The 14,508-nt window shown below is 40.3% G+C and overlaps 2 protein-coding genes across 4 annotated transcripts in view; one reads left to right on the top strand and one right to left on the bottom strand.

The window, feature by feature from the left end:
* The window catches only part of LOC126565618 (profilin), a 460,520-nt gene that overhangs the window by 410,329 nt on the left and 35,683 nt on the right, over positions 1-14,508 (bottom strand). The window lies entirely within an intron of this gene.
* Positions 1-14,508, top strand: part of LOC126563865 (serine/arginine repetitive matrix protein 2) — a 97,176-nt gene that overhangs the window by 80,580 nt on the left and 2,088 nt on the right. The window lies entirely within an intron of this gene.

Consider the following 14,508-nt stretch of genomic DNA (forward strand, 5'->3'; position numbering starts at 1 on the left):
TTTTGGTCACAATCTCCACGAGCATAAAGTATAATTTATTTCGCGCAAAATGATTCAAATGTTTATAAGCATCGGTATGAAGTATGAGGGCTCCGTTAATTTGTTAAATATATTTTTCACCTTATCACCTTATCGAGGCTAAAGATAAGCGGACGACGAAATCGACGGAAATAGAACGTGATCGAAATATGTTCTTCACCGTTGTTAATTGATCTTGACGGGGGTGAAGTTAATAGAAATAGATATTTAAAATTTAATTGAATGTTTCATCAAGAATCCTAGTATAGTTAAAAACATTTTGGCTCAAGCAAATACCATAAGCTTTAGCATGGACAAATCTAAAACCTAATTGGGCCTTTATTGAAAATTTAAAAAAAATTCTTACCTTTATTATTAACGTATTATTTTATAACAAGTTCTTTCTGAAACAACATCTGAAAAAGAATAACTTTTTTAAATTGTCCTACAGTATTTAGGTTTCAATTTGCTTGTCCCTTGCGAATTTAACTTGAGTCAAAGAGCTCTGCCTAATTTTAAGAAGTATTTATCTGTTTAAAAAAAAAGGCCATCAATTCCCGCGCTTGTAAACAAAAATTTATGAAAATGTTGTGATATCTCTTGATTTCTTGATTTCTTTAACATGTTAAACTACTAAAGGTTGATCATAACATTAAATTCTTCTGCTTCTACTTGACTTAACAAACTGCTAGATCATGCCAGCTTGCTGGTACCACGAAGTTGGGTAGTTAGTCCTCATCTATGGGGGATCGATCGGGATTGGATTTGAACCCCTGTCCTGCCGTTTGAAGACTGGTATCGTTGTATCAAGCACCGGGTCGCCCCCAAAATTAAATTTATACTTATTTAATTTTGCTATTGAAATGCTCCAGTTAAGGTTACATCCACGGTCTTTACTCAGCCTACACAATCGCATGAAAACCTTAACCTTCAAAGGACGTTGAGCCTCTTAATAAATGATTTATGTGTATCATAACAGTGACATAAGAAGGATAGGAATAATTTGTACTTCAAATTATTGTTTCCTGGTAATTATGCTTCAATTTATTTGTTGGTATTCAAACTCATGACAAGCAGCAAATAGCCAAACTTTAACTAAAGAATACTGCTTTTTTTCCTGCTCCGAACAAAATTCTTTATCAGCAACGCAAACCCAATTTGTGACTTGTGAAAACAACTTGGAAAAACTTTCCGCTTGCTCGAAAACTTCCATTATTTATGCCAACACGGTGCAGCAAACTATCACACCATGGAAAAAAAAGCAGCAGCGCGGAGAAAATAGTCGTTCGCTGCTGAGATTCTCTTCTATATTTTCGCAACCACTACCACCCGGGCTTTTCGCTTCAAAGTCCCGGGCCTACGCCCATATCTTATCAAAAGAAACTAAGATGAAGTAGAGGAAAAAAGAATTCCACCAGTTTGGCCGCGGGTCGAACGGATGGTGTTCGATTAGTTAGCTCGCCGTGCACGTACGACATGAGGTCCGCGTGAATCACCCGCCAAACCAACACACACATATCGGCATCATTTTGGCGATAGGACGCTATCTCTTCCGCACGTTCGTTCGTCACTCCGGATGCCATTTGCCCACCCGTCCTGCACGACCCCTACGATCCCCCGCAAGCGTCAAACTTCGATAAGCGAATGTGGACCCCGTTCGGCTGTGGAGTGGCCGGAGTGGCCTTATCGTACGGCTTGGCAAGTGCATATGACGTTGCTGTGTCGCGCTCGTTTCGCAACACGATTTCCTTCACCGCTCGGAAGCTTATCGAAAATCGACATCTTTGCCAACATCGGTGCCAACTCCCAGCAGCCAGCCGGTACACGGTGGTTGAGGTTTTTTTTTGGTTTGCAGAGGATTTTAATTTCAAAGTACCGATGGGTTAGAGGTAGGCAGATAAAAACTTCTTCCGTGCTTGGTGTATGAGCGGCGAGAAACTTTACTAAAACCGATCGACAAGAACTGTTGACAGCTGTCACTACTTATTAGTAAAACTATTTCTCTCCCTCATATTAAACATGTGGAGCATGCGGAAATGGAAGGAATTTTGCATATTTTCAACGAACTGCAAACAATGGGAATGGTGTAAAGAAACAGTTAAACCTGACAGCTTCTCAACATTATGATTCATTTTAAAATCCTTCCAACGTGTCGGAAGCGTTAGCAGCAGGACGTGCAGATCCGTTCCATAACACATAACCATCAACAAGACGATGAACTGCAGTGCTGCCCACATCATCCGTCCACTGGGATGCATCTCTCGTCCATTTCCAATTTCCCACTGCACCGACTCAAAATTTGCTCTTAGTTTTTCTCTCTCGGACGGGCGGATACATCCTTTCCGCCTCTATGTCTGTGTGTATTAGTGGACCTACCCGGCTCGTCGGTTAATGTGTCTGTAGACTCCCGCACAATCCACCCTCAACCAATCCGCCCCCCTCCGCACCTGGACCCTTTCCACCAGTGTTTTGTTATGTGTTCAGTGGCATCGACCTCGAGTCATTCCCGCCACCTATGTATGCATCGTTCCCGAGTGGCTTTAGCCGGCCGGCAAACTGTGCCATTGACGCGCCCGGCTGTACATAAACGCCGGGACACGCGCGAGATCCGTTCCGACACACCCGGGCCAATTTCATGATCCTCTCCCTCTCTCTCGTTCTCTCTATCTTCCGGCTGCTGGAGAAACCAGTTGCTCGCTCTCTCTCAGCTGCACTTTGATGCACTCTGGATCGATTTGCAAAAGGATATGCGCTAGTTTTTCATCCCACACCGGCATATCGAGAGAGTGAGAGATATGGCGAGAGATCCCAAAGTTCGGATGCATTCCTACTGCATCGGGGATGCCGCACCCAGAATTCTGTCTGTTAACTTACCTCGCAAACATCATGATTCAGCACAGAGAAACGAAATTAAAAATAGGCGTAAAGTTGGTTTCATTTAAAGGATGAAAGTCACTGCACACCGAATCAAACCCCGGAGTGTATTAAATATTAACACACACTGGAATGTGTTTCGTTTGTTTCGTTTGTTTTGCACCCCTCGTCCTCAACCTCAACCCAGACAGGTGAAATGGTCTGGCAAGCAAACAGTTGTATCCTTTACGAGTTGGTTGCTAAAAACACGAACCAACGATGATTCCAACGACCTTTCCTACGTTTTTCTTCCTTTAACTACACGTCGATGACTTTCGTCTGGCGTGAGAATGAGCTTTTTCTTTCTGGCAAGCACCATCCCTCACATCCTTCCTTTTTCATCGCCCTGTCGTGAGAGGGTCACTCGAGTTCAATGGCACTTTGCTCTGCCAGGCATATGCGTCTGACGAGATGAACATTTTCCACCCTAGAAAGGCTCGACTTCTTCTATACGTTCCTTCTCTCGCTTCCACTCGGTATTATCCTTTTTTTTTTTTGGAACGGATGGAAAAAATTTTCCGCAAATTTCACACCCAAACGATGCCATGATCGCGGGAATGAGAGTTTCTCTGTTCTGTGGAAAGTTTTTATGAGGCGCAAGATACGGGATGTGAGCAGAACGACACAACGATTCTAGTACGATTGTTCGAACACTATTATGGTGTAGCGTGTCGAAGTGGAGCTCTTATTTTTGTTGGCAGACCAGTGTCTATGGATTGTTATTTCTTTTGAAAAGGGTTCGTAAATTTATGATAGAATTTCAATCGAAATCGCTTCGGGCAATCGAATACCACATCCCTTCAGCTTACGTAAGCCGAGGATGTATTATTGTTGTGAAGCAATAACGAAAATGTAATTTTATTCTTTGGGACGTTCCGATGATCGACCGATCTGTACACACCAGGATAGGGTATCGAATCTCATTCTTCATCTACGGGTAAAATTATTCTTCTTCTTGGCTTAACGGCCTTCTAATGTCACACTGGCCATCGAATGGCTTACTAGACTTGTAGATGCCAAGTAGTTGGACAATCAATCTTCACTAAGGGAGAAATAAAACAATTGTGTGCCGTTGTTGAAGTTAACCGCTGTTTCCATTTCTATAAAGAACCTTTTCACTATCCCATGATTATTTCTTTCCTACGGAAATAAATTGAAATTTTGTAAACTGTTATCTATTATTAAATTAACTATCGCAAATATGTTTAGAGTTTATGATGCGTTTAGCAATCAATTTTGTCTTATTGGTACATCAACTGGAAAATGCTCTAGGATGAGTTAACCTGGACCAGACTTCTGACTATTCAATTACTTGACTGAAGATGGCCAAAATTATTAAAGATTTTTGAAGTCAAAGTCATCATAACCCCCAGGCCCCAACGACTGGTCGAACAATTACATCTTCTTGAGGTTGTAAAACAAATGATGGTAAAGAAGATTTTTCTACAGCGTAAAAGAGATGTTATGATGCTGATGATGCTGCAGAAAAATGAAACTGTCATTGAGTCAATGAGAAAATCGACTGTGAGCCACGTTTTTTCGTTCTAATTCTACTTTTAAGTTGTAGAGTAAATAAACTGCTCATTTTTGCACGTTCAGATGACCCTTGACAAAAAAATAAATTCTGTCAAAAATTCATCTGAAAATAATAATGACTGAAGGATAAAATATACTCCTCTAAAATTACCTCTAAGACTCTGTAAAACATCTTGTTAAATTTCTAATTTGTTTAACTTAATTTATGGAAACGAAATTCGGATAGAAAATTCAAATGTTTCCTGTGCTTATTAAAAATTTTGTTATGAATATATGTTATGCAGGGAAAACAGTAGTTTAAAAATCGGAATTAAAGGTAACTGTCTTTCATTGTCTATCTCCGTATATTACCTTCATGCAGATGAGGTTTACAAACAATTACACTTTATAAATTTCAAATCGACAGTACTTGTGCGTTCGTCTTTTTTTCCTACGTATGCATCATCAGCTTCAATCAGCTCCCGCGTTGTAAACATAGAATTTTCATTTCGAATGCAAATTAAACTTGTCCATCGCCTCGGGGAACGGATGCTTTTCCTGTGCTACGTGTATGTGTGTTAAATATTCATCCGAAATTTCATCAAATTTTCACCGTACGCTTAGACAGTACAAAACTTTATGCTGTTTATTGAGATTTTATTTTCTCCAATAAAATAAGTCCCATTTAAAGTTATTCTTGAATTTCAAAAAATCTTTTACACTTCTACCATGACTCACGCAGGGTTTCCATTTCATCCTCATGAGTCATACGGTTTTTCCCCGGGAAACCAACCCCTCCAAACCCACACTCGAAACCATATGTTGCCGGTCGCAACATGTAGTGCCTGCCGCTGTCTTTCACCTCCTTCACATCGGTTTACCTCTTTTCTTTTTCATGGGATAACGATGATGATGATGCTGTACAGCAATATACGGGCAACACCAACACCAACGCTGAGAAGTGGATTTTGCTTACCATTCTCGTTTCATCTAGGTTAGCTCAGCTCGAGAGAGGGCGTAGAATGGGCCAAACCCCAAACCTCGCAGTGTGTCGCAGCCGTTCTTCCTTTTTTAGTAGTCAATTTCGTTAATGATTTTTCCATTATTTGCATACAAAAAAAGGATACAATTTCAACCAAATTGCCTTTCGTGGTTGTCTTTTCCATTTCAACCCAATGCACTCGTTTCACATCTATTTTACACCCAAAATCGGAGGTTATTTTTGCACTCAATTCTTGGAGGCATGTTGCAAGGCATGTTTGCTTGTGTTAATGCTTAATGAGCTGGAAATGGTGCTCGACTATTTGAGGTGATGTGTGATTAAGTACATTCATGAGAATACAAATACAATGTTGGCTAAGAAATTGTCCTCCTTCATGATGCTGTCCATGCATCCTCTCTAGATCACTCTCTAGCTGAAGTGGTAATGAAAATGTAAAGAAGAATAATTTAATGATTGAAACTGTTTCATGAGCATTTTAACAAAATTATCATTCATACTAAGTAATATGTCCTAAAGAAGACAACTGTACACGTCGCCATTAGATATATCGGTAAAATTTATCGTAAAAGTGAATATAGTTCTTCACGCCTAGCTCCTTATCTGCCACTGCCTTGCTCGATGCTTGTTATATAAACTCTAGACAAAGATTGGATTGGATTTATTCGCATCATATTTATTTAATTTTCTTCCATCTGTAATTTGCCTCTTGTAAGTGATTTGTTCGAACTCAACTTAAGTTCTTGTGTCATTCAAAGTTGTATGATCCATGTTCGTTATTGTTTGGTCCTTCTGTTATTGATTTTGATTGATTTGTTTTCTAAAATATTTTATATATTTTGCTGTACTCTTTTCTCTTTTTTTCATTTGTGGTATTGTTCATGTATTAAGTTAATTAATTGTTTCTTTAGGAAAGAAACATCAAAGTTGAAGTCATTTTTACTCCAGATTTTTTGTAATAATTCTATTAGTTGCTAGCAAATTATTTATTGAAGAGCTATCATACGTTACTCATTATAATATTTATTCATTGAGTAACTCACTTAGAAACCTAAATTGACAAACAATTAACTAGCGTAAAAAGCAATATTTTTAAAGAAAAATGTCATTTAAAAATGAACTAACATTCCCAAATGAAGCTTAATAGATAATCGGATAACTGCTTCCTACCTTTGAAACAATATTACCTACAGCTAATTATAAAAATCATAAAATATAGAGGGCCTCCACAAGAGGACCGTTACATCTTCTAACTGTTTCTCTTGTAACGCAAACCCCAATTTCATTCAACCTCGCACGACCCAAAAATGTAACTGCATTCGAAACATTTCCATCCCGAAAAGTGTATGTGTGAGTGTGTATGGAACTCTCCTTTCCAAACCGATACGTGTGCACCGTAATCCATGTGCGTTCCGTACCGAAATCTTCTTCAACGCACTCGCGTACGGTCGCTGACGTACGAGTCGGCGCGCAGATGATTTCGATTTCGGTTCCACCGGCGCAACTATAAATAACCATCAGCCCCTGACCTGGCGTTGCAATGGAAATGAAACACGGTTGGGGTGGAAGAGTGGGCAGAAATTTATCGTTTTCTCCGTGGGCCGTAATACGGGGTGACACGGATGATCGTACTTTTGCAACAACAAAAAAAAACCCCCATGCCAAGGTATTGCACCCAAATTGCACTTTGCGTGGCATAAAGACAGAAAAGAAAATTAAAAAAAACAGCAAGGGCGTAAAAATATGAGGAGCGAATATTTTGAATCAAGGGCAGCCATTTTTGCTGCTTTCTGATTCATTGTTTGTCAAGAAGCATGAGCCATCCAGATTGAGGCTGGCAAATTGGATTTCAAAAGAAAATTGCAAAATTTCAAACAATTATCAAACGCCACTCTGTTGTATCACCTTTTCGCTTGCCTCGGCTCGTGATCCTGCCGTGCCTTTTTGAGTGTAATGTCAACCTTAATTAGGGTGGAAGCCATTTGAGTAGAAATATTAATATTCGTTCCCTATACTGGCAATGATTTCTTCTTCTCCTCCATCACAGCTTTACGCCGCTTGTTGTCCCTGGCTAGCAGAGTAAAACCATTGCATACCATTCAATTACGGTACGGTCCTTTGAGGATGCTTGTTTCTTTTCTGCCTGTTTTGCCTTTGGCAGCAACGAACAACAACAGCAGCCCAATTTTCCATCACTCCCGTCTTACGTAGTACATGGCTTTTCCATCCGAAAGCTGCAGCACTCGAAGTGTCGTTTGCAATATATATCGATAAACTCTGTGGCCATTTGCCAACCGGAAAGGAAAGCGAAAGTTTGAGTGCACACGATGCTTTTGTTGCTGGAACAAGGAACTTCGATACCTATATTTAATTATGCTTTTGGAAGAGTGCAAAAATGGTTTAAAATAAGTTTCACTGCTCGTACAATACAGCAAGACTTGTGATACTTTAAGATGAGTTTAAAGACGTGTTTATTTCTCTTGCTGTGTCGGCTTCAGAAGCAATGTTTTGAAGAATTCTCCTTATTTCCCATTCAAATTGCTTATTTAACTGCCTGTTCCCGAATCTAATTTTCTGACCTATCTGGCGTACGGATAAACCACACCACCATTCCATCTTGCGTGAAGGCTTAACAAGACTTACTGAATTGTGTCTTTCGGTGTCATTCTCATGACATGAGCAGCCCACCGAAGCCTGACAAGTATAATTCGTTACACAACAGTTGTGGACAGAATTCATATCCGCCTCTGAGGTGTACTCGTCGTTTTGATCGCATATAGGTGCAGTTTTGGACGGCTTCAAAAGAACGATCACGTTGTTGTACATCAATCCGTGTGTGTTAGTTCGGACCACTAACTCTCTAACCGCTAGATCGATCCTTTGGCAAGCTTCTGGCACATGTCATCAGCGTCTGTCAATATCTGGATTGACTTATGACTTATGACTCTGGATGACCCCCTCTATTGCTAGTTTGAAGATAAGACCCCTTGGGGGTAGAACGGGGTTTATCTGCACATTTTCCACATAGTAAGTCTTTTTTTTCTATTTAACTAAAAATTATTGGAAAAAAAGGGAAATGTTTGAATTGCCGTACACGTCCGTCCGATAAACAACGGCGGAAACCCAACGCTGCATTCATGCATTTTATGACCATCGGCACGTGGTACCGATTCCCCCGCAAGGCGAAGCACAGTTACACTCGTTTTTTTTTCCTCCCAAATAGTGTGAAATAGCAATCGAGCCGGTAAAAAATAACAAACCCGCAAAAGGTAACAGAATAGATCATAAATGATAGCGTACCGGGGCGAGAACCGAACGCACGGAACATCGTAAAGTGTTTGAAGTTGCTCTGGCAGCATAGACGAATCTCACACCAATACGTTCGCGAGGTTGGGCGCGAGTTTAATTACTTTTCTTTTCCGGTTCGATGCGATACAGCGGGAAGGGTAGGTGAAGGGGTTCAAGATTTTGTTAACCCCTCATGCCAGCCACTCTCCTTGACCGGTTCTTCCGTAACCCATCCCACAAGTCCCAAGTTCATTGAATTGCAGCTCTCCACACAGTTCGATCGTACATCATCGAGAGCACGATCGCCATCATCTGGTATCGGTATCGCGTTACCAGCAGTGACTTCTTCTTGAAAGGTGGTAAAGATTCGTTGCACCTTTTGTTGAAAGGAGGGTGGAAAAAATATCGCCGAAAAAAAAAACGAACTTGAGGAAGGTGGAAAGCTACCCAAACCAACCAACCGATCGCAAACTCCGGCGCTCGCTCAATTACGCCGAACGATTTATGGTTCGGGGCAGCGTGTAGTTGCCGAAAGGAAGAAGCTGCCCGGTGCCGTGAGCCTCGAAACTATTTCAGTTTGGTAATATTTATTTATTCTACCGCTCTTTCTCTCTCTCTGCGAGTGTGGTTTCGGGGTGGTCAGCACAGCACCATCTCTAAAATCCGACCAATCGAATGCTAACGGAATGTTCCAGCCGAGCCAACCTTGCTTCTTTTTAGTTTTGCCAATTATCCACCACACATCACAGCGTATCGGATCGCATCGGATCGCATGGAAGGATAGGGAAAGTTCAACTAAACATGCCAAAAAAAAAGCGACCCGGTTCGTGTACATGCACCAGTGAATGTGAAGCAATAGAGCGTGAATTATGTGAATTTCGATATCGGAAAATGTTGAACCTAGCAATAGTAATGAGGGTGTGCGTGTGTCGAAGCTGCACACACCCCGGGGTGTGTCCCCGATAGCCGTAACCTACTCTCACGGTACGCGGGAAAAGTGCATAGAGATATTGATTTGAACCAAATGTGCCAAGCAAAAACACAACTGACTCGATGCTGATCATTTATTCAGTTTAGTAGAAATTGTTGTCATTAAAGTATGAATCCATGCATTCCATTCCATTCGTTTGTTGGTTGCAACGAATGCTTTCGAAAGGAGATAGCCGAGAAATTTGTTCCAAAAAGCTTTACTGCTTTTTAAAGTCTTTAAAAACTAAACAATTTTAATAAACGCAAAAAACAATTAATTAAACATTATTTATTTTTGATCGCTTCCATTAGAGTTCTTAGATTTGAGTTACACTTGCGTTTCAAAATCGTTCCTGAGCCAAATTGCCTATAGAAACGATCTTCCTGTAATTTGGAATGAATGTTCCCTATTCTTCAATGAATATTATCAAGACAGAACCTAAATTCACTTGTTTATTAGCAATTATAAACAAACAAATAGATACCCAGTAAAATAATAACAATTAAGAAATTGTTTTTACCCTCGTGATGGCCACAATCACCCTTTACGATGTTTGATTTATACGCTGCGTTTAAAATTTTGAATTTAATCTATTCGAAGAGGAAGATTCCCAAGCCAACCTATCACAGGCTAGAAGATATTTGTTTCCGAGCCCTTGTCAGTCTTAATTTTATTTATTGATTCCAAGAGATTGGCCTTACCACTGTCTGAATATTAAAACTTATTTATCTATAACGAAAAACGACGCAACAAAGAGGAAAGTAACGCAAAATACTAGTTCAAATTAGTAGATTGGTGATCGATGAACAACGCAACGGGCCGGGGTTCAAATCCCAACCGGACCGTCCCCCGTAGTGAGGTCTGACCAACCAACTACGTGGTATCGGCAGAATCTAGAAAGCCATTTCGATGGCCGGCATGACCTAAGAGGTCGTTACGCCAAGAAAAAGAAAAAGATGAAGCTAGAGTATCTAAACCGATAAACAGACAACGAGCAATGGTACCAAGGACGAGGAGGATTAGTGAACAATAAATAAAGGGAAGGACAATACGCGTTATTCTTTTCTGGATAGCTTCAACTCCGTTTGTCCATACACTAGACGAAGGACAACAAACAACAGAACTGAACTCAAGTTCATCCTCAAGTCTGGCGCGATAAGTAGGGCTCAATTCCTAGCTTTGAGTGAACTAAGTCAAGGAAAGCCAGTAATGGTAGACCAATAACACTAGCAGAGCTTAAGAAGAGAAATTATTGTAATTTTAGCATTCTTCCCTGTCTTATTACAAAAATAACATTAATATCCCAAAAGAGGTTTTGGTAAGGTATATTCTGTTACCAACAGTAGAACAGACACATGATTTCAAGAATAAGAGAACACCTTTTTCTTTCTCTCCTTCTACTTTGGCCGGCCATCTGTTGACTTACTAGACTTACCATCCTAGTAGCCTCTTTCCTCTACATAGTTAGATGGTCAGTTTTCACTACGGACCCGGATATGGTCCGGCTAGAGTTTGAATCCCAGTCCTTATGTGTGGAAATTTTTGACACTGTCGCCTCTACCAGATACCAGATAAGATAAGTAAAACACATAAAATATTAATTAAATTTCAATATTAGATGATAAGTCCTGCCAAATTATTCCTTCTTGGCTATCGGAATCGCTGCAATTCAACTGGTCAGATCTACAAAAACTCCAGCGTCAGATGGAAGCTGTGACCTAAATACAGTAATAAACAACAGTAGTATATGCTTCAAGATACAAGTGACTTTGTTGTGTTTGCTGTTGGTCATTTCGTTGGCTATTGTAAATAATATTCCTTATACAATTATTATCTTGGCTATGGGTCTTTTTTGCTGTAATAAATCATGATACACATTACTTACTTAGGAGTATTCTTACTTGATAGACAGACCAGCTAAAAAGACAGCCTCCTTCGAATGATTAATCTAACAAGGACTGTATAACTGCTCCCTTAAGCTACTCTTCTACACTAAGGAATATTATTCATTTTCAATCGATTAGTTCTCATCTCCAGGCAATTGATTTTCAAGTAAGGTTTCCACCATTTTCCCCATTCAACGCTTTGCATTAATTCGCTTCCTTTTTTCAAGTGGTTCAGCTATTTCAACAAAAAAAAAAGTGAACCCAACCACCAGCATCAGCACACGCATGCTCACAACAGACGACAGCGCAAAGGGATGCTGCTTGTAGTGCGAACAAAGCGCCCAAGACGGAAGCATTGCCGCAGAGCCCAACCCTGCCAGAACTTTTAGCGTGACCAAACGAACCGGAACCGAAACCACGTGTTTTGAATGCCGAACAATTTGCAGCCAAACTCGACATTGTGACTTGCGAGCGTCCTTTTTGGAGGACGCTTGCCTGCCCTTTTGCCGTGGCCGTGGCAACGTGGTACGATTCTGGTGCGTTACGCTCAATATCCAACGGAAAGTGAACGAAATGTAGGTTTCCTGCGCGCGTTTGTGTGTGTGTGTGTGTCTGTGTACTTCTCCTTCTTCTATTAGAATTGGAAGAAAGGTTTGATTGGACAGTGCACCGTTTGCGCCCGACCACCTTGTCCTCATTCGACTGGCATCTGGCGACGATGATTGATGGTGATGATTCGTTGTACCTTTGCCAAGGGCCGCATCAAATAATGTGTCCAACAAGAAACATGGAAGAAAGTGAGCTTAGGACGGAAATTGGAGCAAACGAATTGCACACCGAAAAATTGCATTAGGAGCCATTTTTGTGTATGCCTTTAAGTGGGTTTTATAGATGATTTATGGGGAAAATGGATGTAAGCCGGTCAAACATCAGGTCAGGTGTCAAAAGGTTAAGCAGCAAACTTTAACTAGGACTTTTACTACTTCAAGCTCTTTTACAATAGGTAGTGAAACATTTTACCATTTTATTCTTCGCACATTATGCCCTGACGTGTTCCACAAATGACTTCATTCACAATACACAAACTCATCCACTTTGCGCTAGCAACAGCGGCAGCACGTGCCAAGGAAATAATTACGGTGCCCACTTTGCGTTTTCATTTTCGAACGCAGCTTCATTCCGTTCGATCGCGTTTAAATGTGATTACATACATATTCGACGAGGGGTGTGGGAGGGGGAGAGAGGGGGCTAGAAAATCCATGTGCTCAACAACATTGTAACCAATAATCGTGACCACGTTTTTGCCACTCCAATTTGATCTTTTGCAGCGTGGCGCCATGAACGTGCCGTATCGTTTTTCTTCTCATTCAGCAATTGGCATGGCAGTGTTGCTGTGCGGTGTAACAAGATTTGCCCTAGCCAGGGGGATTGCATTAGAAGACGTGAAGGAACGAACGCTCGAGGTGCTTGCTTGGGATGTAAATTCCCCTCGAATTTTTTTCTACAATTTATTCTTTAAAATTGTCGCTTCAAAGACACATTTTGGCTATTCTGGCGTTGGGTATATGTGTGACGTAGGACAAAATTAGCGGCAGATGAACAAACATGGAACGATTTCGAGTGGTTTTAATTTGCAATTTTAGAACTTTAGAACAACTTTATGATTGCAATTGGCCAACTTTTTTATCTTTGCTTTTGTGCTTTCTACGATTTGTAAGGGATGATTTGATAATGCCATCTTTATTGCAAATAAATTGGCAAGATATGCTGTACAAAAGGTGTGTTATAAGCATTCGATTCTTTGCCTTCTGCTGGGCGCAATGTAGCAGCAATGGCACCGTAAAATCTGGTTAAGAAAATCCTATTTTTTTTATTCATATAGGACGGCCAGGCCGTATTGCTGATTAAGAAAATTTTGTATTTAAAACATACGTCAATAAAGTGTTGGATTGGGCGTCACTTGGACATAAGAACGAAGAATTCTATTAAGAAATATTGAATGCATTAATTGAATAATTTCAGCAATTTGCAAATGATATTTTTTTTTTTTTAATTTTTATTTATAGAGGCTTTGAGTCTTAGAGACTTCATTCGCCTCTCTACTGTAAAAAAAAACTGATTTAATCAAATACAAAACTATTGCATATGTGGCTTATGCAAATGATAATGATATGATAATTAGTTGACCAGGATGATCTGTTACATCTTGTGTTCTCTACTGGTCCTAACGAGTCCCACGGTTATTCGAACTCCGGCAGTTCCTTCCTCAACCACAGATAGTCACTGACTTATCCGCGTGGGTGGGTGGGTGACAATTTTCCTTCATCCTCAGTTCTGATCGTTAATTGTTCAGCAGGACTCATTATCAGTGAGGCAATGAGATTCATAGAGGGCGTAGTAGTGATATTTGGAACGTGTCAGCCATTTTCAGAAAGTAATATTTTTTTATTCGAATACGCAATTGCCAGAAGTGAGCACAGTACCTTTATGCGCTTGTGGTCCGATACTCTGACTCTTGTCTAAAACCTTATGATTGACTATTGCAATCAGTTGCACGTCGTATGCGTCCCCTTAAACTGTAAAGAACACTTAAAATTAATGTTACGGTCGAACCCTCTTATGGACACATAGAATAGTAGACGGAAAAAAATCCGTCTCGATCCTTGCAATTGATAGAAACTGCTAGATGTTCCATAAGTCTATCAGAACAGCACGGTCCTTAGCTGAACTGCTGCCTAAAGAAAATCCAAAAAGAACTGGAAGGCCTTCGTTTGAGTGTCAACAAAACCACTCGTTTGTTGCACCTAAAATTGTAAACGATACGTAGGCAGCTATTTAAATTTCTGACCTAATGATGAAAATGCTAATATTTATCATCAAAAAGTGTTTTATTCTTTTGCATGCGCTCAAACCAAGCA

Source organism: Anopheles maculipalpis, chromosome 3RL (genome assembly GCF_943734695.1).
Source record: "Anopheles maculipalpis chromosome 3RL, idAnoMacuDA_375_x, whole genome shotgun sequence".
Taxonomy (NCBI): Eukaryota; Metazoa; Arthropoda; class Insecta; order Diptera; family Culicidae; genus Anopheles; species Anopheles maculipalpis.